Source organism: Lampetra planeri, chromosome 1 (assembly GCF_965212315.1).
Source record: "Lampetra planeri chromosome 1, kcLamPlan1.2.h2, whole genome shotgun sequence".
NCBI classification, from domain to species: Eukaryota; Metazoa; Chordata; class Hyperoartia; order Petromyzontiformes; family Petromyzontidae; genus Lampetra; species Lampetra planeri.
This window is the reverse complement of record NC_136107.1, coordinates 24,331,333-24,359,190: the sequence shown is the minus strand read 5'-3', so window position 1 is coordinate 24,359,190 and position 27,858 is coordinate 24,331,333.

Here is a 27,858-nt window from a genome sequence, read left to right as displayed (position 1 = left end):
CAGGCAGCCCCTCCAGAGATCAGAGATCACTCTGTTATTACCCCTCTATCATTTACTCAGCACACAGGAATATCACTGGGAGTGGAGCCGAGGGGCAAGTGAGGGAGCTGAGGGAAGGAGAGCCAGTCAAGCGCAGCCAGGGGAGGGCTGGCAGCCTTAGGCCTGGGGGGCAAGTCCAGTCAATTGGCCCATTGAACCATTCACCAGCGCAGCCCAATGAGTGCCCACCGCCGCAGCTCAATCAGTGCCCACCGCCGCAGCTCAATCAGTGCTCACCAGCGCAGCCAAATCAGTGCTCGCCACCGCAGCCCAATCAGTGCCCACCACCGCAGCCCAATGAGTGCTCACCAGCGCAGCCCAATTAGTGCTCACCAGCGCAGCCCAATTAGTGACCATGGGCCGGATAAATGTCCTCGGTGGGCCGCATGTGGCCCGCGGGCCGTAGTTTGAGGACCCCTGCTCTACACCTTGGGGTGTGACAGGGATGTCCTCTGGCTCCACATTTTTTAACATATCTTTTGACTACGTAGTTCGTGAAGCCTTCAATGGCTGTACCCGATGAATTACCATATGGTGCAGATACAATGGGAGGCTGATCGATGCCCGGGTGCGGTCAACGGATGCCTCCCTATTGCTCAACCATGTTATGTATGTCGATGCTCTGGTGATTGCTGCTCACTGCTGCTGAACCTGGAGCTTGCCACTAAGAGGTGGGGCCTTACCATCAGCCCCACCAAAACTAAGCACCTGCCTGGGTATTTTGTACCATCGAACAATCCACCCCCACAGCTCACAATTCGTGATGCGCCAGTTGTGGAGAGATTGCCGAGATTCCCATACCTGCCCAGTGTGCTCATGACCGGCTCCGGTTTAACCACAGAGGTATCACTTCAAATCAGTCGAGTGCCATTATCTTTTCATCGGCTGCGTTACGCTGTGTGGAAGCTACCTGGTCTGTCGCTCTGCACCAAGCTTCAGGTCTTCTCGGCCATGGTAATGCCCTCCCTTCTATACGCTTGCGAAACGTGCATCCCCCTAATGAAACATCTTCGCCGGTTATAAACATTTAGGCTGGCCTGCTAACGACCCATCCTGGGTTTACCCATATATGTGTGTGTGTGCGTCTAAGTCGATGTGTTTCTATATGTGTGGGTCAATGTCTGTGTGTAAGTCCATGTGTGTGTCTGCCTTTTTCGACCGAGCAACGCCGGGTACTTACCGCTAGTACAGTATAACCTTGATTTGAAGCTTTTGTGAGTGCAGGAATCCATACTCTTTGGTTCTTTCGGTAAAGTCACGTAGGTTGAAAAATTAAATTAAATATATCACGACGTTTCGATCGCAACACAAGCGGTCGTCCTCAGGCGCGTGTGATGGGCTGTGTGTCTCACTGGCACGACCACCGTTGCGGTGGTTTTCTTGTGTGGACGCGCTTGCCTCTCACAGCGCAGTTGGCAGCGCCACAGCTTGTGTTACACATGGACATGACATTAACTTGCTAATCTCTCTGCCTAATCTCCTATTAACACTGCTGTTGTGCGCATATGCGGGGACGATACTCTTATGCGGCGACTGAAACTCATTTCATGCTAATATCTCTCCCTAAACTCTCCCTAATCTCCCCCATTAACACAACTGACGTGCTTGCGGCCGGAGTTGGAATTCCTTTCCAGCTCAGACCCCGCTTGCTTGCCCATCACCACATAAATAACCTCTTGTTGTAAAAGCTCTCTCGCTGGTTCGCCAGTTCCACTGGTGGATATTTTTTTTTGCCTGAGGACGACCGCTTGTGTTGCGATCGAAACGTCGTGATATATTTTATTTTTCTACCTACGTGACTTTACCGAAAGAACCAAAGAGTATACTGTATAACCTTTTTTACAACCTTTTTCCTGTTAAAACGCAATGTATTATAGATATGGAACATCTAAATAAGCAAAATTAAATGTAGGAGCGCTGAGCATGCTATGCAGTGGATAGTTAACAATCTTTGTACAGAGGTGGAAAATATATTTGGACATCCATTGTCAAAAACACAATTGAACTCACATGCTGTATGATAAAAAGTATATGGCAGATTAAGAGATCGGAGGAGACTTTCTGATCACCAAATAGTGGGCAATAAAAAAACAATGCTCATGGATATGTAGTGACATCGGGGATGTCATTGTATGGTGCTGGCCAGGGAGGGACGTGGCGTGCGATGTTCCTATATCGCGGACAGCACCGTGTGGGTTGCTGTGTGATGCCGGCTTTAGCATAGAACGGCGTGTGATGCACCGTAACCGCGTAATACACGCTGTAGGTGGGTGTAGTACCAGCCCTAGTGGGGCTTGGTGAGCGTTGGGATAGCGCGGGCACCACGCATAGCGTGTAGTGCGGGCTCCCACAAGGGGGAGCGGGAGAGTGTCAGCCCAGGGACAGGGTTACCCTGGGCTATGGCACTCTGGTTGACCCCGTAGACACATGATCTGGAGTGTCCACAGAGAAGGGGGGCTCGGGGGTAATCACGTGTCCAGGGAGAGCTCTCGAGGGGGATCGAGAGGGAGCTGGAACGCTCGAGAAGGTGGGCGGGGCCGAGAGCGGAGCTGGCCCCTACCCGGGAGGATACAGTGAGGGAAAAAAGTATTTGATCCCCTGCTGATTTTGTACGTTGGCCCACTAACATAGAAATGATCAGTCTATAATTTTATGGTAGGTTTATTTGAACAGTGAGAGCCAGAATAACAACTACAAAAATCCAGAAAAACGCATGTCAAAAATGTTATAAATTGATTTGCATTTTAATGAGGGAAATAAGTATTTGACCCCCTCTCAATCAGAAAGATGTCTGGCTCCCAGGTGTCTTTTATACATGTAACGAGCTGAGATTAGGAGCACACTCTTAAAGGGAGTGCTCCTAATCTCAGCTTGTTACCTGTATAAAAGACGTCTGTTCACAGAAGCAATCAATCAATAAGATTCCAAACGCTCCCCCATGGCCAAGACCAAAGAGCTCTCCAAGGATGTCAGGGACAAGATTGTATTCTTACACAAGGATGGAATGCGCTACAAGACCATCGCCAAGCAGCTTGGTGAGAAGGTGATAACAGTTGGTGCGATTAATCGCAAATGGAAGAAACACAAAACAACTGTCAATCTCCCTCGGCCTGGGGCTCCATGCAAGATCTCACCTCGTGGAGTTGCAATGATCATGAGAACGGTGAGGAATCAGCCCAGAACTACAGGGGAGGATCTTGTCAATGATCTCAGCTGGGACCATAGTCACCAAGAAAACAGTTGGTAACACACTAGGCCGTGAAGGACTGAAATCCTGCAGCGCCCACAAGGTTCCCCTGCTCAAGAAAGTGCATATACATGCCCGTCTGAAGTTTGCTAATGAACATCTGAATGATTCAGAGGACAACTGGGTGAAAGTGTTGTGGTCAGATGAGACCAAAATGGAGCTCTTCGGCATCAACTCAAATCGCCGTGTTTGGAGGAGGAGGAGGAATGCTGCCTATGACCCCAAGAACACCATCCCCACCGTCAAACATGGAGGTGGAAACATTATGCTTTGGGGGTGTTTTTCTGCTAAGGGGACAGGACAACTTCACCGCATCAAAGGGACGATGGACGAGGCCATGTACCGTCAAATCTTGGGTGAAAACCTCCTTCCCTCAGCCAGGGCATTGAAAATGGGTCGTGGATGGGTATTCCAGCATGACAATGACCCAAAACACACGGCCAAGGCAACAAAGGAGTGGCTCAAGAAGAAGCACATTAAGGTCCTGGAGTGGCCTAGCCAGTCTCCAGACCTTAATCCCATAGAAAATCTGTGGAGGGAGCTGAAGGTTCGAGTTGTCAAACGTCTGCCTCGAAACCTTAATGACTTGGAGAAGATCTGCAATGAGGAGTGGGACAAAATCCCTCCTGAGATGTGTGCAAACCTGGTGGCCAACTACAAGAAACGTCTGACCTCTGTGATTGTCAACAAGGGTTTTGCCACCAAGTACTAAGTCATGTTTTGCAGAGAGGTCAAATACTTATTTCCCTCATTAAAATGCAAATCAATTTATAACATTTTTGACATGCATTTTTACAAATTTTGTTGTTGTTATTCTCTCTCTCATTGTTCAAATAAACCTACCATTAAAATTCTAGACTGATAATTTCTTTGTCAGTGGGCAAACGTACAAAATCAGCAGGGGATCAAATACTTTTTCCCCTCACTGTATAAGGTGGGTCCCTGAGAGGGACCGGGGTCGCTTCGTTCTACAAGCTGGAAGCTCAACATCTACAAGCTGGAAGCTCTACGACCTACGAGGCATCAACACGTGGCCGGGGACCTGAGTGAGGGTCCGACCCTTCATAACTGTAACTCCTACGTGTAGTGTAGTTAGCTGGGTGGTCACTAACCCAGGCTGTATCTGGTAAAGGGGCAGTTACCCCTTTGAATATACGTGTTAAATTAAATGTGTTACCTCTGAAGAATAATGTATGCGACTCAGTTGGACTCACTACAGATACATGGTAAGAGTAAATGTAATTTCCATGAGAGTTAATTTTACGTAGACTGGGGAAATGTTGAGGCAGGTAAAGGGTTCATGGGTGGCTCAAATGAAATAACATGTGTGTTAGTTCTTGAATGTGCAATTCCAGGGTCGCACCTTTACCTATGATTGTATGTAGTCACCTATACCTTTATTAAAAACCCATTTCATTCAGGCAGGACAATGATCATATTGTTGGGTGGGAGATAGCACAGCATGTTATTCCTCAAGGTCGATCAAATGCATATGATGTTGCAATAAGCCAAACAGTGTCCTGTGATGAACCTGACACCACAATCCATAATAATGTGGATTTATAAAGGGTTCATAATAGAGGTGTTTTGGGTTAGATTGCGTAAATAGAATGGGTTAACAGTTATAATAGAACGAAACTAGAAAGTGAACACAAAAGACACAATCATTGCAAACAAATCCATGCCAATCTAAAATTGGTGCACGTGTGAAATTCCGATGCAATCAAGAAACGTACATGTCAGCCAAAGTACTTCTCCCCATTATATTGCACATGTGCATCTTGCAATGAGATGAGCTGTGACTGCTTATCATTTTGAGTGAATGTGTTTCACTGACAGCTTTTGGCAGAGTTATATTTAAGTGGACATCTAATATACATGAGCGGCCTGAGCCCTGATAGATTACTCAATATAGAGTCGGAATACTACATAGGGAAGTGCACTGTTTGCTGTGTACGTCGAGGAATACAACACTGGGTACTACTTGAAAATTGGCTGTTAACTTCATTAGAAATGTCCAGACAACATCATGTATGAGCATTTGTCGCATTGCCTGACATTATTAAACAGTAAAATAATATTAAACATTGAGGGAATTTGCTATTTGCGCAATTCTTATAATGCAATAATATTACGAAGGGGCTATGTTTGGGCACAGCTATAGTCTGGCATTTGGGAGCAACTTTGCTTTCTCTGTGGTTTTTACACAATCAGGAAATCTGGTAATTTCCAGGTAATTTGAACATTTAGAAAATGTGGACACAGGGCCTACTATTTTTTAAAAACTTCACGGGATATGTAGGTTCCACTGTGCAGCAGGTGGGGTATTTTTTCGTGGTAAATACACACACAGTACTAACCAGGGCAACCGCCAGGCTCGGACTGCAACCTTCTGCAACAGGCAGCGGCGTGCTTCTCCTCAGCAATGTCGCCACTAAACATAGAGTTTATTACACGGTGGCTAATTGCTCTTGCCTACGACCAATTCACCCAAATGCACTCTATATATTGAAATCTTGGAAGCCAAGCAAGTTTGACAGTGGATAGCGCATTGGATGGGTGACCAACATGCCTAAAATTAGAGTGATAAGCTGCTGCGGTGCCAATGTGGTGGGCAACCGAGGGCAGTGCAGCAAAGATCAATTGTTGTACTCTACGTCTTTGTTCAGATATCTATGTTCTACCTGCTCACAAATATGCACACACCCGCATGGTGAAGTACCATCAAACAAACCCTCCACTGCCCATCCAGCTGTGGATTGACACATACTCTTAAGAGTGAGGTGTATATCTCCTGTACCTGTTCCCATGGGCTCTAAAGTGCTTGTTCTCACTGTGCAGGCAGCTGGAGAACATCTCAGTATAAAACATAAGCAGTGGCTAACCACACAACGAGGCAGTTGTGTAAGTGCAGATGTGTCCGCATGCCACTTGTCGTAAGGACAACTTGACAAGTCGGGTCTATAATGGAAACTTCTCTTTGTGTTAAATATAACATTGGCTTAGACATTAATACAAAAAAACCTAAAGCTCTTAATAGTCTCTGTTTAGCTTTACCTTGTCAATTAACTAATATACTGGTAGGAACCGCCAGGTTACACCAGCCCACAGGCGATTATTGTGTCCGTCCGTCGTGCATCTAAACATGGGAGGGATGGGGCTGGGTGAAGAGGGGAGGGTGGGGAGGGGCTGGGTGGGGAGGGAGGGGCTGGGTCGGGAGGGGAGGGTGAAGATGGGCTGGGTGGGGAGGGTGTGGAGGGGCTGGGTGGGGAGGGGTGGGGCTTGGTGGGGAGGGGCTGGTCACCCCGTGGTACCCTTATAAAACTCAACGTTTAACCTTCTCACGCCGGCTTGTGCCCGCCCTCACAGTCGGGCATATTTGCGGAATACACCACGCCGCCGTTGACCCTGGCCATTGACCGAGCAACCCAACGTTCCTATCAGCTCCCTCCGCAGGAATGTGTTCTATAGAATACTGAGCGTTTCCATTAGTCTATTTCAATGAGACTCGGACTTGTGAATGAACATTGATCTCTTAAGAATACACCAGCAAGTATGCAAATGCGTGCACTCACATAGCGTATTTGCAGTGATGTAGTTGTTTTGATGATTCACTTAAACAATGAACATGTTTACCAGTTTGCATATTGGCGTTTACATGTAATAGTTATCTATTGAAAACCATCATTCAATCAAAAACAAATGAAAAGTAAAAATAAAGCACCAAGTGACCAACCTAATATTCTTTGGAATTTTAACACAAACAGTTTTGCCCAATAACTCAATATATGCTGGACGTTTTTATTATGAACTCCTTTCTGAGTTCATGAAAACATTCCAGTGGATCTCACTCATCGGAACTAATAACACACCCTAAGTGAATACATAATAGATTAGACTGGTTGCTAATTTTCAATTGATATAGCATTAGCACAGATTATGTCCCTTGGGTCCAATCATTTCAGGGCAAGAATAATGCAAGACTGTATTAAATGTGTCCCCAATAGCAGGTGACTGTTTTATTATGTACATAGAGTATTCGTAAGTGGCTAATATTTATTTGCTAATTTGTTCGAAACTGACTGACTGCCCATTGAATGAACAATTATAAGCACAATTTTATATGAAAAGCAATGTCATTGGAAATATGCGTTCTCATTTAGAAAATGCATATTGGAAATAAAAAAAACATTCGAAAAACTGTCAGTTATGCAATTGCGGTTAATTAAATTAAAAGCACTGCCAGTATAGAACGTTTTTATAGACATTTTACAATGTAATGTAACGCATTCTGTGCCAAGGTCATTCTATCATTCAAAGTGCTAACAAGCAAACGTCACTTGTAAAGCTTTTTATGAATACATATTTAAAACAACTTATTCAATTTTGGTATATTGGCGCAGCCTGGCTGCCCAGCAGATACCAAGGAGGAATTTTGGGAACAATTTGATGGACACATGCAATCGATAAACGGAGAAGTGCAGTTAGTAATTGGTGGAGACCTAAATGGACACGTTGGAAACGCCCGGGATGGATACCCTCGAAACCATGGTGGCCAAGGATATGGTACCCGGAACGATGAGGGAAACCGAGCCATGGACTTTGCGGAAGCCCATGATCTTGTCCTCACCAACAACTTCTTCAAGAAGAGACCATCCCATCTCATTACGTACGCCAGTGGTGGGAGATCAATTCAAATTGATTACTGGCTTGTCAAGCGGGATAAGCTGAAAACGGTGACAAACACTAAAGTCATACCATCGGACAACATCGCCCCACAACATCGCATCCTGGTCATGGACATGAAAATGGACATTGGCCAGCAACATCGCCCACCAACAACGGGACAGCAGCGAATTAAGTGGTGGCTGATGAAGGAATGCAAGGATCAGCTGAGAGTCGCCCTCAATCAGATTGACGTGAACACCAACCGACCAGCGAATGCAATTTGGGAAGATCTCGCCGGCCAACTGTGCACAGCAGCAACGGAAGCACTGGGGCTAACTAAGCCGGGAAAACGTTTCATTGACAATCAAATATGGTGGTGGAACAGCTAGCAGTGAAAGAGAAGAAGCTAGCTTTCAAGAAGTGGCGCCAAACGCTCGCAGATCTGGATTACCAACACTACAGAAACTGCATATCGGCAGCGAAGCAAAGTAGTAGCAGCGGTGAAATTAGCTCAATACGACCAACTGTATGTCCAACTAGACACCCCAGAAGGTGCCAATAAGATCTATCGACTGGCAGAGGCGCGCCATCGTTCGACTCAGGATATTGGTCAGGTTAAATGGATAAAAGATGAAAATCACAGCGCTCTCAGAGACCCGCCCGCCATCCTTCAAAGCTGGAGCGACTACTTCTCTGGAATCTGCAACCAGGAATTTCCCCACCCACCGATTATTAGCGCTGAACACGTCCTTGGTCCCGTTTTGCCTATCACCATCATCGAAGTGGAACAAGCTATCAAGAGAATGAAGAATGGGAAAACGACTGGCCCGGACGATATCCCTGCTGAGGCCTGGAAGATCCTTGGCAGGCAGGGTGCTGCCCTCCTTACCCAGCTCTTCAGCACCATCACGAGCACCGGTGAGGTCCCAGAAGCCTGGTCGACCAGCACGACGGTTCCAATTTGGAAGGGTAAAGGAGACGTGGCAGAATGCTCGAATTACAGGCCAATCCGGCTCCTGTGTCATGCGATGAAGATCTTTGAGCGAGTTTTGGACACGAGGATTAGAAACATCATCACCCTATCACCCAACCAATGCGGCTTCGTCAAAGGATGTGGCACTATGGACGCCATATTCGTGGCGAGGCTCCTGCTGGAGAGGCACAGAGAGAAGAACAAAGCTGTGCACGTGTCGTTCCTCGACCTTGAAAAGGCATTTGACAGGGTCCCCCACGACCTCATCTGGCACTCGCTTCGATCCCATGGAGACCCTGAAACCTACGTGCATTGGGTGCAACTCCGATACAAGAACGTCACCAGTGCAGTCAGGTGCGCAGTGGACATATCACCGCCATTTCCCATCAGCGTTGGAGTGCACCAAGGATCGGCCCTGTCACCACTCCTGTTTATCCTGTGCATGGACACTATCACTGCCGACCTGCACACGCCCCTGCCATGGTCAATTCTCTATGCGGATGACGTCCTCCTCTCAGATGAAGAGAGAGGAGATGTGGAAAGACAAACGCGCCTGTGGAAGGAACGTTTGGATGAAAACGGGATGAGGTTCAAAATCAAAAAGACGGAGTATATGGAGTGTGGCCCCCAAACCGACGGCACCATCAGCATTGACGGAGAAGATCTGAAGAAAGCGACGGACTTTAAGTACCTGGGCTCCACCATCAGCTCAGATGGAAGCATCACGACTGATGTGAGGTTACGAGTCAATGCGGCATGGATGAAGTGGAGGCAAGTCACCGGAGTCCTCTGTGATCGGAAAATGCCGGATAGGCTGAAGGGAAAAATTTACCAGACCATCGTCCGACCGGTGGCACTCTATGGATCCGAGTGCTGGCCAGCCACAACTGTACACGAACAAGCTCTCCATACCATGGAGATGAGGATGCTCAGATGGAGCCTTGGACTGACTCGATGGGATCGTGTCATGAACGAAGACGTTCGGAAGCGACTTGGTGTGGCCCCCATTGCGGACAAGATGCTTGAGGCAAGGCTTCGGTGGTACGGCCATGTGATGCGAAGTGAAGAGTCATCAGTGGCCAAGACTGCCATGCGTATTGAGCCAGAGGGCCGCCGTCCACGCGGACGTTCGAAGAAGCGATGGATGGATCGAATAAAGGAAGACATGAAGACGGTCAACGCATCCCCCGAAGATGCCCTGGACCGAGCCAAATGGAGAAGACAATGCCGAAAAGCGGACCCTGTGCCACAGCGGGAACAACGCTAGGAAGAAGAAGGTGCAAACACTAAGTATTTAAAAAATATATTAAAAGTAGCCATTTGTGGATTAAGTGCATGTACCTTTTGAAGACATTTTATTAAACGACATGTGGAGTGACCTTGTAATATTAAGTTTTACTGCAATATTTTCTACAGTTGCTCCTGTCATTATATTTTTTCAGGAAGCTTTGCAGACTTTTTCATTCATGGTCACTGAATAATGTGCTTATAATAATGTCTCCCAAAGCTGCATTTTGAACAATGCTCATGGGAGTTCACTACTTGATATGTAGCCATCTGCCCCTTTTATCCAGAGGCCTTCTAACTAGAGACTGTTGTGAAAATAAAAATGTAATCACTGCAATTGGTGGAATCAGCAAGATGGTGCATTCCAAATGACCTATACAGGGACTCTACTTACGAACGAGTTAGGTTCCAGAGGTCTCTTCTTAAGTCAATTTGTTCGTAAGTCCAACTTTACTCCTGTCGATTCCAAACATGTTGCATGGCATGTACGCAAAACACGGGGAATGGCTTTAAAAGTTGTATAATCTCCAAGTAGATGTAGATGCCACTGGTTCTTCTTACTACCACCCTCGACACTTTCACCACTCTTACGCTTCTGAGACATGATGGGGGTTGATAATGTTCATGAAAAGCGGAGAGAATGTCGCAGTGATCCACACACCGATAATACAACAGACAATGGCGGCGGCCCAGGCAGAAATGCTAGGAATACTGGGTAATGACGCCGAACAACCACCGCCATTTATTGCGTGGCGGTTGAACTTACGACTCTCGGTCCGAAAAGGCAACTGGACATATGGACAGGTTTGTTCGTATCTCTGAAAGTCCGTAAGTTGAATGTTTGTAAGTAAAGGAGTTCCTGTATTCAGACATTACATTACCACCATTCATTGCAATGTGAAATTATTATTTTAGTCCAATTTCGAGGGCATCATTATATATGAATCAGTTTGAGGCTACATTCAGAAGGGAACATTACGTTTCTGGTATTACATTTCGAGGTCATGTGCTATCGAACATTCCCAACTGCTGCATGAAAAGTTGTATCCATATGTAATGGGTTCCGGAGACACTTGTAGAGGTAACTTCTTTATTACAATACAACACTCCAATAGTCCTGATACTCTGTTACAGCCTAGGTACACAGCCTAGGTACACAGCCTAGATACACTACTCTGGCTACGCTCTGGGGTCCTCCGGCTGCAATTACCCTAGGGGAGGCTAATTGACCCGACCGAGCCAAGGTGCAGGTCTGGACTCTGGCTTCCTCGGAACTCGCCCTTACAAGGACGTAGAGCCAGGAGTCCCAGAGTCCCACCACTGGCCCTCACAGCGTCCCGGCCCTTACAAGGACAAGCGGGACGAGGGGGTCCAGTGTCCTAAGCTGGCTGGCTGGCGGGTCTTGGGTCTTGAGCTGCGACTGGCCCTGATCGGCCAGGGAGCTGCCCTTTTATGCCTCGTCCCCAACGAGGGGTGTGGTTGTGTGCGCCCCCAGATATTCCACAGAGCACGCTGTTAGGAATGACAGCGTGCTTCAGCCGCACCGAACCTCACAAAAATAATATTCAGGGCCTACCTTGCCTCCTCCCACCCTCAACCAGTATATATACAAGGACTGTTTTCTTGGAATTTCTCTCACTTGATACAGCTTTCGTGCTGTGACGGTTCTACCTGAAGACGGAAGCTTGTGTTGCCTCCGAAACGTCGTGATTTTTATTTTATTTTTTATTTTACTTTTATGAAAAAAAAAATTACCTACGTGACTTTACCGAAAAAAACCTAAGAATATGAATCCTTGCAGTCACGAAAGCTTCAAATCTAGAATCAACGTTGTGTACTTTTCTTTCAACTTTGATCAACATCACGATTACACTTTAAAACACTGCTTGAGTTTTAAAATGCCACCTGGTGTATTACTGTAATACATACCATTAACAGACATTGTTCATGAAGAAAATGAGGAACACAATAAAAGAAAACAAATCGGAGGCCAATCATCTGCTTTGGCAGGGAGGGTTTAGGAAATGTGTCTCTACCACGGACCATACATACTGTCTATCAGATGCGAAAAAAATACTATGAAAAGGCTTTTGACTCAGTGGAAATTGATAGTCATTAGAAATAATAATAGTACTGTTAATATACAAAAAATGGAACAGCCGCACTGAGATTACATTTGGAAAGCACCGTTTTACTGTATATTGGAAGGGGAGTCAGGCAAAGCGATATTCCATCATCATTCATGGTGTTTTCTAAACATTGGATTGGAAAAACAAAGATGCACATAAATTAAAGATGTGAAGACAATGTCGAAAAAAGCAAATATTGTACATATTTTCAAACTCTTGACATGTACTTTTCAAGTAACTTGGGTTTTTAGATAATTGAACCTTGAAGACTGACGATATATCAGGAATAAAGCATTCCATTCGTATCTTCACATGTTTGGATGTTGATTTTTTTTTATTAAGGCCTGGGTTATATTAGAAATGTCCATAATTCTGCAATTGATAGGTGCAAGTGACATTTTATAATCTAACAATTTACAGCAAGGAAAATTAATTATCATGCTCATTATTAGGCATGTATTACGCAGCAGATGCCCTTCATTCTGTCAGTCCTTGTGAGAGTTGTTATTATTGTGATACTTTAAACGAGACTAGACATGATTATGTTTTCTCCTTGTAGGTAAAGGAATTGTGCACTTATTAGGTCCAATGGGCTCACGATTGCTTCGTGTATAATTCAGAAGCAACTTTCGTACTTAATTTGAGCAGTCTAATATAAATAAATAAAAATATTAATTCTCCCCCATCCTTTTATGCATAATAAGTAGTGCTCATCTATGTTAGTAGCTCTGAATCATTGAGGAACAAATTATTTCTTGATTTTAAACATAGAGACTATTATCTCCAGAGAACAACCACTGTTCATTTTCTGCAAAGTTTTGTCTTCTTGTCAAGTGGTGACCATTCTTGGAAATCCAGAGGGAAGACATGCTGAGTTGAGCCTGGTTATAAATTAAACATTTCCCACCGCCATATTGAATGAGAGATGTCGTTGCATACTCCCAAATAAATTGTTGAATAATTATTACAACCATCTGAAATATCCTAGCAAACAAGTGATGTAGGTCTCAATCGATGGTTTTATCTGCTCAGTCACATAATGAAACTTCAAGTGTCTTTATTTCTTGATCATTACATTTCTCCTTACATATGTTCGTACAACTAAATTTGTTTGCTCTTGTTCATCACATTAAAATTGATGAATTTACAATTGTGAAAAGTTGCTGTAAAAGTATTCTTTGGGTCTTTCAGTAAAGTCACGTAGATAGGTTCAAAGAAAATAAGGAAGATGACCACTTGTGTTGCGATCGAAACGTCGTAGTTTTTGTTTTTTGTTATTTTATTTGAACCTATCTACGTGACTTTACCGAAAAACCCAAATAATATGAATACCTGCAGCCACGAAAGCTTTAAGTCAAGATTTTCTGTAAAAGGTTGTGCATATGTATAATAATAATTGGGACCAATTTTTGTTCTACTGCTATGACAAGCGACCGAATCTCGGTGATCTGAAACTATTCATGAGCACCGCTGGGAGAGTGATTGTTAGCTTGTGCCTCACTCCGCTCGTAGTGGGTGGGAACTTATCTGTCCATAATGAGGCGTACAACAGGGATCGGCTACCTGACCAGCAGCTTAAATAACTCGATGTTGTAAATGGGCAGTGTGCAGTTTACATTGTGAGGCCGTTGGAAACTTGACCATGCATAATTGCTGAAAAGCTCCTCTCATAGAGAGTTTGACAAGAGAGCTGCCTCATCACGTTTGATGAATAAATGTCCACTAAATCAACTAATTCCTGGCTCAAATGGACTGGGAAACTAGCCCATTGAGGACTTATTGAATTACCTGCATCTTATGTGCCAACTTTAAAATATTATTGTGCTTTTCTTCTAATCATTCATTTAAAAGCAAAAAGAGACTGAAATATTGTAAAAAAATCTGCAAAATCAGTTGCCATTGTCCTGCTCCAGGGTACATTGGTCCAGAATGAGAGAAAACAACCGACACCACCCTTTTCAGTTACATGCACATGCACTCATTGCAGGTGTATAGTCGTGCTTCGTGATGCCCTGTGGGATTGTAGACTCAGACGGAGACCAGGGTTAAATATTCATGGCTGCTTGCCGTTAATTCACGCCAACATCCGCACTCTCAGTTCCGTCGCGGGCACTCACTACTCCCTGTCCCTTAGCCCTCTCTTCCGACTCCCTCGACCTTCGTCCAAGCTACCTCGTACTCTTCCACCCGTAGCCTCAGGAGCCCTTCTACCTGCTACCTGGCTCCTCTTTATTTATCTCTCTCTCCTTTGTCTCTCACCCCTCCCCTTCCATCCAGGTTCCCCTTTTATCCCCTTAGCCCGGGCTCCTCCCTTTTACCTGGCTCTCCTCCTTCTACCTGGCTCCCCCCACAAGCAGACGTCTCACTCTGCCTACTTACCCTCCTCTCTCGCCCTTCTGGCACTCCCCTTTTTGCTTGGACCCCTTCCCGCGGTTGCCCCTCGTTCGGTCCCTGCAGTACTCCTCTACACAGGTACCCATAGCCTCTCAAATTAATGCAAGGGATGGACAGTGTTGTTTACATTTTCAATCACTGCTTTGTATTATTTGTAGCATCAACATCACCTATCATTACATCTGGCTTGTTCTATCTAAACGCAAAGAGGCATGTGATGTGACAGATACCACTGCTCAGGATGATCAGAAATCTCCAGGGCTGTGTTATAGTAGCCACCAACTCGATCTCCTGCTTTACAATTCAGGTTTTACTGAACTGCGTTTTGTGTTTAGTTTGTTTTCCTTCCCCCACACCTCCAATTAGCATGGTTGTCTCTGTTCGGTGTGAAAGCAGTTCAACATAGATACATACATTTACTGCATTTTCAAAATAAAATGCTTTTGGGTATACGTTTAGAGAGAAGCAAACAAGTCAACACAATAGTGTTCCATGTGTTCAGAAAATCACAATGGAGCTTTACTAGACTAACCAATTATGGCTACAGCTGAAAACAAAAGGGAATGATTTATGAAATAATATTTACTTTATATGAAGGAAAGACCCAATATTTGTTTTCGGATTTGTGTCGTGCACCATGAGATTTGGTCTATTTAGAACTCATGAATATATTTTTTCGTGGAAGGTAATCAGAGTACCCTGAGAGGACTTATACATATGTAGTGTCATGAATAGAGCCACTACTGTAAGTATAGAGACAGTTCGATGTCTCTGTGGGTCACGCCAGCCACAGTGCTGGAGGAGCGCCGGGTGCCCCTATGGCACATGACCGGAAGCGGGCCCCGATTGGACTACCTAAGGGCACGTGGCCGGAAGTGGGGGCATCGTCTTTGCTACAGCAAAGGGCGGGGCTGGGGCCAAGGGATAAAGGGGGAGCGTGTTCCGGGATTCGGGGCTCATTCGGGGATCAATAGAGTTAAGAAACACAGGGGGGACGCCTGCGTCGCCCCCCAACAACCTAGTTGTTTAATAAACGAGTTGCCTCCTACAATGGTGTTTGTGCACCTCAGTCGACATACACTATACATATGATAGGATAGGGTCATCTTGTGTGCGTTGTCATGCCATTGCTGCGCTCGCTGGACGTATTGGTGCAACAAGCTTTGCAACAAAGGCTAATGGGCTACACTAACCCGTTACACCTGTAGTGTTCAACACGGAGGCACACACTCTGGACTGGGAGGCAATACTTTTATTTAACAACTTCCCTAGCAGGTAACACTGAACTTAACTCGGGTTCTATAGTAGGGGATATGGCTAACTATGCGAGTAGCGAGTTAACTCTAAACGAAGACCCGGAGACGACGAGACACGGGACCCAGGCTTGATTCCACAGACGAGCCAAGAACACGCCCGGGATTGCCCCTTTATGCTCCTGGGCGTGGCCTCGCTCCGTCTTTGGCCACGCCCCCTTCGAGACCTTTTCCAAAGGATCTCGAACGAGAATCGCGTGCCCACTCAGGCTACCACGTCCTCCTTTGCCCTCTCTCAGGCCATCACCAGGACTATGCCCCCTAGGGCTGGCTGACATGCCGTACTTACTCTGGTGCTAGAGAGTGGCTCCAGACGCACAGATACATTCCTGTAATAGTAGCTGGCGCGAACACCCTAGTGACACAATTTACATCACTCCACACCAACACAAGGTGAACGTGATCCGCCAACTGCCAAATATACTTATTTCAAACGACAGCGTAACATAATAGAGGATTGTTGATTTAGATCGCCTAAATTATGGATGATATTGGTCGCGAAAGCCTACGTGTTAAACTGAGAGCGCAACAATAATAAATGTGTACATCTATTGGCCAGCTCATCATTGATGGCACTAAAGAATTAGTTCCATCACAGATGATCATTCCTGTGAAATCCACCAACCCTGTCTATAAAGTTCTGGATTACAGTGGTGAACACCCACTCCTTCAACTAGACCTCGGCAAGGTAAGGTAAATTACCTTTATTACCGGGTAAAAGGGTAAAGGTAAAGGTTTCGACATGCCAAGGGGTAAGGTAAAGAGTAGGGTAAAGGTAGCTCAGAAGAATTACCCGGTAGGGTAAGGGTAGGGCGAATAATTACCCGATAAATACAGTACCTTGTTTACCGCTAAAAAGTTCCGTGGCGCAGTGACGCAGTCCGTGGCCTCCATTTTAAAGTGATGGCGGAGCACATGGAGACGGTCCACGTTCTTGAAGTCGAGGTACTAGAGGACGAGGATGCCAGCAACGGCTTTTTTGGGGTTGCTGCGAACAGCAATCGAAAGAGGCAGCGGTATGCGTTCCCGTGGGAGCACACACACGATTGGATGTAGGGTGATCCGCATGCACAGCAAGGGAAGCGGCAGTGCGTGCACTGCTGCAAGTGGTTTTCCACCCACACGAACGCGTCGGGGTGGAAAGCCCACCTCAAGAAACACAGCGTGCTCACCCCAGGCAGTGAGGTCGGGACGTCGGCGTCGGCGAGCCGCCTAATACAGCAAACACTGAGCCGGCCAGCAATCCCGGATCACCTCCTGGTAAAGTTTGAGAACGCGGTGGTGGATTTTGTTATCCAAGGTGCAATCTCTTTGCGAGCCGCCGGCAGCGACAAGTTCAAGACCTTGGTCAACACATTGACGCAGGGATACGAGGGCCCATCGACCCGCACCATCATTCGCAGGATTGTCGAGCATCACGCCATCATGCTGCCCATCGTCGGGGCGTTCTTCTCCAACCTGGATGTCGCAATCTCGCTCACCATCGACGGGTGGTCGAACCGCAACCTGAAGGGATTTTGGATGGTCACGGTGCACTGGATCGACAGCAAATCTGGTGCGTCAAAATCCATGCTGCTGACAATCCTCGATGTGCAGTCCGGAAGGGGTGTCGGCAAGCGCATTGGGGCCGCTCTGTTTGAGCACCTCCAAAGCCTCGGGCACAATATCTCGACCAAGCTGCTCGCTGTCACCAGCGACAATGGCTCCGATGCGAACAGTGCTGTCAAGACGTTGTTCGCCCTGGTCAACGTGGACGCCGGATATGAGCAGTTGCGGACTTGCCACCATATTCGATGTGCAGATCATTCCGTCCAGATCGGTGTCGTCCAAGTGCTAAAACTGATCAAGTCAACAAATGCCGAACTGCGCAAGGCGCTCGTCAATATCAGGTGCAGCAAGGTCGTCCGGCAGTCGTACCGCCGCGAGGCTGAGATCGCCAAGCTCACCAGCAAGGAGCCGACACACCAGGACTCGCCGACCAGGTGGCATTCGACGTTTGACATGGGCGACGCCGCCATCAAGACGCGTGTCCCATTGGACATTATCATGGCGCGCTTCCAGGATGTGATCGGTGTCGGTGCTTTATCTGAACTGCAGTGGGCAAACATTGAGGGCGTGACAGCATTCCTGCGAATGCTGCGCCAGGTCATGGCCTCGTTGTCGGCGGACCACAATTCGACATTGGATCTCGTGCTGGTGACGATGGAGCACCTCGTCCGTCATTGCGATCACGGTGAAGCCGCCCTTAGAGCGATCGATGAGCCCTTGACTGCGACGGGGATGAAGGCCGAACTGGTGCGGTACCGCCACCTACTGGTTCAGGAACCCGCCATTGTGGCATCCTACTTGAATCCACAGCTGCCGAAAACGACAGACCAAGACGAGCTAGCTACACTGAAGGCCACAATCCGCTCTGTCCTGCAGCATCGCTACTCGGACGTGCTCACGATCTCGCCGACGGCAGTTGCTGCCCATATGGAGGAGCGGTCGCTGTTCAGCACCCTGTTCAGCAACGTCGGCAACTCCATAGACGATGGCGATGAAGTCGATCGTTTTCTGAGCATGGGCGTCACGACCGCCAGCGCCTTCATTGACGTAATGCAGTGGTGGTTTCTCCGCAAAGAGCTGCTCCCCGCCCACTACAAGATGGCCTGCGACTACTTGGGAGCGCCGGCGACGTCAACTCCCTGTGAACGTGCGAATAGCGGAGCCGGGCGGGAATTCACATGCGTTCGCCAGTCGCTGTCAACGACGCTCTTTATAAATTCCATGTGCTTGCGCTCATGGATCACGGCCGGCTGCCTGAAGGTTCCGTCTAACTGGGCTGGAGAGGCGCAGGATCTTATTGCCTGTCGTCCGTCCAAGGATGATGGCAATGACGAACTTGATCAGGTTGTTGATGAGATCGCCATCGACCAAGACGACTGGGATGAGGAGGTTATGGAGGACGGTGTTGTCGACAGCCTAAACGCCCGATATGAGAGTATTCTATATGAATAAAGCGTCTTCTTGGTTCTTTCCGTAAAGTCATGTAAAATGGAAATAATAAAATAATGAAAATAAAACATAATAAAATAATTCTCACGACGTTTCGGCCACAACGCAAGCATCCGTCCTCAGGTGAAGACCAGGTCTGTCGGGGAGACAGCGTCTGAATGAAACAGCACCATGCTTGGAGCGTATATTTAATCTGGGGTTGAAGGGGGGGAAAGGGCACCTTGACAAAAGAATTTGCATATCAAGAGGAATTTAGCATATTTATGAGAAATGCAGGTATGTGATTAGTACTTCTTATGCCCGTGCATTATGCAGGATTTGCAGCATCAAAAGGGAGGGGATATGGGAAATGCAGGTATGTGATTAGTACTACTTATGCCCGTGCATTATGCAGGATTAGCAGCATCAAAGGGAGGGGATATGGGAAATGCAGGTATGTGATTAGTACTACTTATGCCCGTGCATTATGCAGGATTAGCAGCATCAAAAGGAGGGGATATGTCAAATGCAGGTATGTGATTAGTACTACTTATGCCCGTGCATTATGCAGGATTAGCAGCATCAAAAGGAGGGGATATGTCAAATGCAGGTATGTGATTAGTACTACTTATGCCCGTGCATTATGCAGGATTAGCAGCATCAAAGGGAGGGGATATGGGAAATGCAGGTATGTGATTAGTACTACTTATGCCCGTGCATTATGCAGGATTAGCAGCATCAAAAGGAGGGGATAGGGGTAGCATTAATAAAGGGTAGGAGTGTTAATAGTATGTAGCTGCTTACTAACAGTAACTAATACATTACAATTCTACGTCGTACAAAATATAACATGCTTCCATCTAAACTTTATTCTCTTACATCACACGAGTCTACACCGTACTATATACTGCCATAGACAAACCCAACATTAAATTATATACTGTATTGCTATAAACCAGACAAACTCCACTCTACATCCTGGCACCAGACAAACTCCACTCTACATCCTGGCACCAGACAAACTCTACTCTACATCCTGGCACCAGACAAACTCCACTCTACATCCTGGCACCAGACAAACTCCACTCTACATCCTGGCACCAGACAAACTCCATTCTCCATCCTGGCACCAGACAAACTCCACTCTACATCCTGGCACCAGACAAACTCCACTCTACATCCTGGCACCAGACAAACTCCACTCTACATCCTGGCACCAGACAAACTCCACTCTACATCCTGGCACCAGACAAACTCCACTCTACATCCTGGCACCAGACAAACTCCACTCTACATCCTGGCACCAGACAAACTCCACTCTACATCCTGGCACCAGACAAACTCCACACAACATCCTGGCACCAGACAAACTCCACTCTACATCCTGGCACCAGACAAACTCCACTCTACATCCTGCACCAGACAAACTCCACTCTACATCCTGGCACCAGACAAACTCCACTCTACATCCTGGCACCAGACAAACTCCACTCTACATCCTGGCACCAGACAAACTCCACTCTACATCCTGGCACCAGACAAACTCCACTCTACATCCTGGCACCAGACAAACTCCACTCTACATCCTGGCACCAGACAAACTCCACTCTACATCCTGGCACCAGACAAACTCCACTCTACATCCTGGCACCAGACAAACTCCACTCTACATCCTGGCACCAGACAAACTCCACTCTACATCCTGGCACCAGACAAACTCCACTCTACATCCTGGCACCAGACAAACTCCACTCTACATCCTGGCACCAGACAAACTCCACTCTACATCCTGGCACCAGACAAACTCCACTCTACATCCTGGCACCAGACAAACTCCACTCTACATCCTGGCACCAGACAAACTCCACTCTACATCCTGGCACCAGACAAACTCCACTCTACATCCTGGCACCAGACAAACTCCACTCTACATCCTGGCACCAGACAAACTCCACTCTACATCCTGGCACCAGACAAACTCCACACAACATCCTGGCACCAGACAAACTCCACTCTACATCCTGGCACCAGACAAACTCCACTCTACATCCTGCACCAGACAAACTCCACTCTACATCCTGGCACCAGACAAACTCCACTCTACATCCTGGCACCAGACAAACTCCACTCTACATCCTGGCACCAGACAAACTCCACTCTACATCCTGGCACCAGACAAACTCCACTCTACATCCTGGCACCAGACAAACTCCACTCTACATCCTGGCACCAGACAAACTCCACTCTACATCCTGGCACCAGACAAACTCCACTCTACATCCTGGCACCAGACAAACTCCACTCTACATCCTGGCACCAGACAAACTCCACTCTACATCCTGGCACCAGACAAACTCCACTCTACATCCTGGCACCAGACAAACCCCACTCTACATCCTGGCACCAGACAAACTCCACTCTACATCCTGGCACCAGACAAACTCCACTCTACATCCTGGCACCAGACAAACTCCACACAACATCCTGGCACCAGACAAACTCCACTCTACATCCTGGCACCAGACAAACTCCACTCTACATCCTGGCACCAGACAAACTCCACTCTACACCCTGGCACCAGACAAACTCCACTCTACATCCTGGCACCAGACAAACTCCACTCTACATCCTGGCACCAGACAAACTCCACTCTACATCCTGGCACCAGACAAACTCCACTCTACATCCTGGCACCAGACAAACTCCACTCTACATCCTGGCACCAGACAACCTCCACTCTACATCCTGGCACCAGACAAACTCCACTCTACATCCTGGCACCAGACAAACTCCACTCTACATCCTGGCACCAGACAAACTCCACTCTACATCCTGGCATCCAGACAAACTCCACTCTACATCCTGGCACCAGACAAACTCCACTCTACATCCTGGCACCAGACAAACTCCACTCTACATCCTGGCACCAGACACACTCCACTCTACACCCTGGCACCAGACAAACTCCACTCTACATCCTGGCACCAGACAAACTCCACTCTACATCCTGGCACCAGACAAACTCCACTCTACATCCTGGCACCAGACAAACTCCACTCTACATCCTGGCACCAGACAAACTCCACTCTACATCCTGGCACCAGACAAACTCCACTCTACATCCTGGCACCAGACAAACTCCACTCTACATCCTGGCACCAGACAAACTCCACTCTACATCCTGGCACCACAAAACTCCACTCTACATCCTGGCACCAGACAAACTCCACTCTACATCCTGGCACCAGACAAACTCCACTCTACATCCTGGCACCAGACAAACTCCACTCTACATCCCGGCACCAGACAAACTCCACTCTACATCCTGGCACCAGACAAACTCCACTCTACATCCTGGAACCAGAAAAACTCCACTCTACATCCTGGCACCAGACAAACTCCACTCTACATCAGGGCACCAGACAAACTCCACTCTACATCCTGGCACCAGACAAACTCCACTCTACATCCCAGCACCAGACAAACTCCACTCTACATCCTGGCACCAGACAAACTCCACTCTACATCCTGGAACCAGAAAAACTCCACTCTACATCCTGGCACCAGACAAACTCCACTCTACATCAGGGCACCAGACAAACTCCACACTACATCCTGGCACCAGACAAACTCCACTCAACATCCTGGCACCAGACAAACTACACTCAACATCCTGGCACCAGACAAACTCCACTCTACATCCTGGCACCAGACAACCTCCACTCAAACATCCTGGCACCAGACAACCTCCACTCTACATCCTTGCACCAGACAAACTCCACTCAACATCCTGGCACCAGACAAACTCCACTCTACATCCTGGCACCAGACAAACTCCACTCTACATCCCGGCACCAGACAAACTCCACTCTACATCCTGGCACCAGACAAACTCCACTCTACATCCTGGAACCAGAAAAACTCCACTCTACATCCTGGCACCAAACAAACTCCACTCTACATCAGGGCACCAGACAAACTCCACTCTACATCCTGGCACCAGACAAACTCCACTCTACATCCCAGCACCAGACAAACTCCACTCTACATCCTGGCACCAGACAAACTCCACTCTACATCCTGGAACCAGAAAAACTCCACTCTACATCCTGGCACCAGACAAACTCCACTCTACATCAGGGCACCAGACAAACTCCACACTACATCCTGGCACCAGACAAACTCCACTCAACATCCTGGCACCAGACAAACTACACTCAACATCCTGGCACCAGACAAACTCCACTCTACATCCTGGCACCAGACAACCTCCACTCAAACATCCTGGCGCCAGACAACCTCCACTCTACATCCTTGCACCAGACAAACTCCACTCAACATCCTGGCACCAGACAAACTCCACTCTACATCCTGGCACCAGACAAACTCCACTCTACATCAGGGCACCAGACAAACTCCACTCTACATCCTGGCACCAGACAACCTCCACTCAAACATCCTGGCGCCAGACAACCTCCACTCTACATCCTTGCACCAGACAAACTCCACTCAACATCCTGGCACCAGACAAACTCCACTCTACATCCTGGCACCAGACAAACTCCACTCTACATCCCGGCACCAGACAAACTCCACTCTACATCCTGGCACCAGACAAACTCCACTCTACATCCTGGAACCAGAAAAACTCCACTCTACATCCTGGCACCAAACAAACTCCACTCTACATCAGGGCACCAGACAAACTCCACTCTACATCCTGGCACCAGACAAACTCCACTCTACATCCCAGCACCAGACAAACTCCACTCTACATCCTGGCACCAGACAAACTCCACTCTACATCCTGGAACCAGAAAAACTCCACTCTACATCCTGGCACCAGACAAACTCCACTCTACATCAGGGCACCAGACAAACTCCACACTACATCCTGGCACCAGACAAACTCCACTCAACATCCTGGCACCAGACAAACTACACTCAACATCCTGGCACCAGACAAACTCCACTCTACATCCTGGCACCAGACAACCTCCACTCAAACATCCTGGCGCCAGACAACCTCCACTCTACATCCTTGCACCAGACAAACTCCACTCAACATCCTGGCACCAGACAAACTCCACTCTACATCCTGGCACCAGACAAACTCCACTCTACATCAGGGCACCAGACAAACTCCACACTACATCCTGGCACCAGACAAACTCCACTCAACATCCTGGCACCAGACAAACTCCACTCTACATCCTGGCACCAGACAAACTCCACTCTACATCCTGGCACCAGACAAACTCCACACTACGACCTGGCACCAGACAAACTCCACACTACATCCTGGCACCAGACAACCTCCACACTACATCCTGGCACCAGACAAACTCCACTCAACATCCTGGCACCAGACAATTTCCACTCTACATCCTGGCACCAGACAAACTCCACTCTACATCCTGGCACCATACAAACTCCACTCTACATCCTGGCACCAGACAAACTCCACTCTACATCCTGGCACCAGACAAACTCCACTCTACATCCTGGCACCAGACAAACTCCACTCTACATCCTGGCACCAGACAACCTCCACTCTACATCCTGGCACCAGACAAACTCCACTCAACATCCTGGCACCAGACAAACTCCACTCTACATCCTGGCACCAGACAAACTCCACTCTACATCAGGGCACCAGACAAACTCCACACTACATCCTGGCACCAGACAAACTCCACTCAACATCCTGGCACCAGACAAACTCCACTCATCATCCTGGCACCAGACAACCTCCACTCTACATCCTGGCACCAGACAAACTCCACTCGACATCCTGGCACCAGACAAACTCCACTCTACATCCTGGCACCAGACAAACTGCACTCTACATCCTGGCACCAGACAAACTCCACTCTACATCCTGGCACCAGACAAACTCCACTCTACATCCTGGCACCAGACAAACTCCACTCAACATCCTGGCACCAGACAAACTCCACTCAACATCCTGGCACCAGACAACCTCCACTCTACATCCTGGCACCAGACAAACTCCACTCAACATCCTGGCACCAGACAGCCTCCACTCTACATCCTTCACTATACATTTACGATACTATATATTACTTTGTACATTGTATTAAGCATATACATTTAATACTATTTGTTATTATACACTGTACCATATACAGCAGTGTGATATACATTAGGGTGGGTAGAATAATACATAGTGTAATATTACAATGTATAAGGTGGTTTATAGCAATACACTATATAATTTAATGTTGGGTTTGTCTATGGCAGTATATAGTACGATGTAGACTCGTGTGATGTAAGAGAATAAAGTTTAGATGGAAGCATATTATATTTTTTACGACGTAGAATTGTAATGTATTACTTACTGTTAGTAACTCAGCTCATTGTAGAGTATATTAAGTATACTGATGATACTATGTAGTTTATACTTTAGTTGTTTACGTGGTGGTTTTAGTTACTGCAGCTACATACTATTAACACTCCTTCCCTTTATTAATGATACCCCTATCCCCTCCTTTTGATGCTGCTAATCCTGCATATGCACGGGCATAAGTAGGTCTAATCACATACCTGCATTTCCCATATCCCCTCCCTTTGATGCTGCTAATCCTGCATAATGCACGGGCATAAGTAGTACTAATCACATACCTGCATTTCCCATATCCCCTCCCTTTGATGCTGCTAATCCTGCATAATGCACTGGCATAAGTAGTACTAATCACATACCTGCATTTCCCATAAATATGCTAAATTCATCTTGATATGCAAATTATTTTGTCAAGGCGCCCTTTCCCCCCTTCCAACCCAGATTAAATATACGCTCCAAGCATGGTGCTGTTTCATTCAGACGCTGTCTCCCCGACAGACCTGGTCTTCACCTGAGGACGGCTGCTTGCATTGTGGCCGAAACGTCGTGAGAATTATTTTATTATGTTTTATTTTTATAATTTTATTATTTCCATTCTACGTGACTTTACCGAAAGAACCAAGAAGATGAATCCCTGCAGTCACGAAAGCTTTAAATCGAAAAATGAATAAAGCGCTCTAACTAGCATTTATCGTAAAACAATTCCATGTTTTTTACCCCAGTAATTACCAGAGGTGTGGACTCGAGTCATGTGACTTGGACTCGAGTCAGACTCGAGTCATGAATTTGATGACTTGCGACTCGACTTGGACTTGCATAATAATGACTTTGTCCCACCTATGAGATGTGGACTCGAGTCATGTCACTTGGACTCGAGTCAGACTCGAGTCATGAATTTGATGACTTGCGACTCGACTTGGACTTGCATAACAATGACTTTGTCCCACCTCTGGTAATTACCCTGTAATCGCGAAATTTGTATGGGATAAGGGTAAAAGGTAAGGTAGGCTCGTTCTTTTTTTACCTTTTACCTTACCTGCTAAAGGGTAAAAGGTAGGGTAGCGCGATTGTATTGTGGTAAGGTAAAAGGTAGGGTAAAGTTTCTCTTGTTTTTTTTACCGTTTAACTTTTACCTTACCTTGCCGAGCCCTACCTTCTACACATCTTAAGAGTCACATTGTCACTAGCCATGAGGTTCAGCTCCATCATGAGCCAAGGCATATATCTCATACGAATATTGGACATACAGTGGAACCTCGGTATACTACTGCTTTGGAATACGTAGAATTTGGTATACGTCGTGTTTTTTCGAGAAGAAAATGTCTTGGGATACGACGTCTTGCTTGGGATACGACGCACTTGCTAGAACTTGTATGGGTCGGGATGAGTCACCACGTACAGTACCCGCGTATGCCCCGTTCACGACTGAAACAAAGCGAGAGGGGCGGGGGTGGCGTGGGGGAGAGGGGTGGAGGACGTGGGGGAGAGGGGCGGGGGACGTGGAGGAGAGGGACGGGGGGCGTGGGGGAGAGGGGCGGGGGGCGTGGGGGAGAGGGGCGGGGGACGTGGGGGAGAGGGGCGGGGGACGTGGGGGGCTGCCCCCATGGAGGGTGGAGCCCCGGGTCGAGGCGCGCGCGACGTGCGGGGTTGAGGCACGCCACGTGACCAGCGCAGCTGGTAGTAGCGCGGTCACGTGGCTTCTGTATGCATTTTAGTAATTAGTGTCTAAATTATATTATACAACTCCATTAATGTATAATATGCCATATAAAATATAATTTATTTTCCTCTGGAACGGATTATTTCCTTTCCCTTTATTTCTTATGGGAAAAATTCGTTTGGTATACGTCATTTTCGGTATAAGTCCTACCTTCTGGAACGAATTAACGACGTATACCGAGGTTCCACTGTACCAATTTAGGTAGACTAAAAATGCGCAAAAAGCAGAACCCATTGCGCCTCGAATCCAGCACTGTGGAGGCAAGGGGTTCGCTGATCACACAAATGTTGAGAAACGCCCTTCCCATGAACGTCCAGGTGCCATACCCTGGCTCACCAGGAAAAGGCAGTAAAGAAAGTTGACTAATCACCATCTGTTTCCATCTATATGGGGATAGAGTGTTGCCCCCTCACGCATTTGATTTTTCTCCGGATGTTCCGGTTTCCTCCACTTCTATAAATAACTCATTAATTGGCTCAAAACATAATAATAATAATAAACCCAATGCAAGGTCTTCCAGAAAAATAGTGCTAAGACTCAGTGTGGCTTTCCTGGTAGATAAGTAATTATTAATATAATTATACAATATTCACTATGCCTGAGCCCACGGTAACATACAATCGTTGAGGATAGCATCTCTTACAAACTGAAGCACTGTATTTATAGACGCAAAATTGCACTCCACAAACGTTGCCAGACCACTTACCCACCGACATTCAACTATGAGTGTTTTGGTTGTATTTACAAG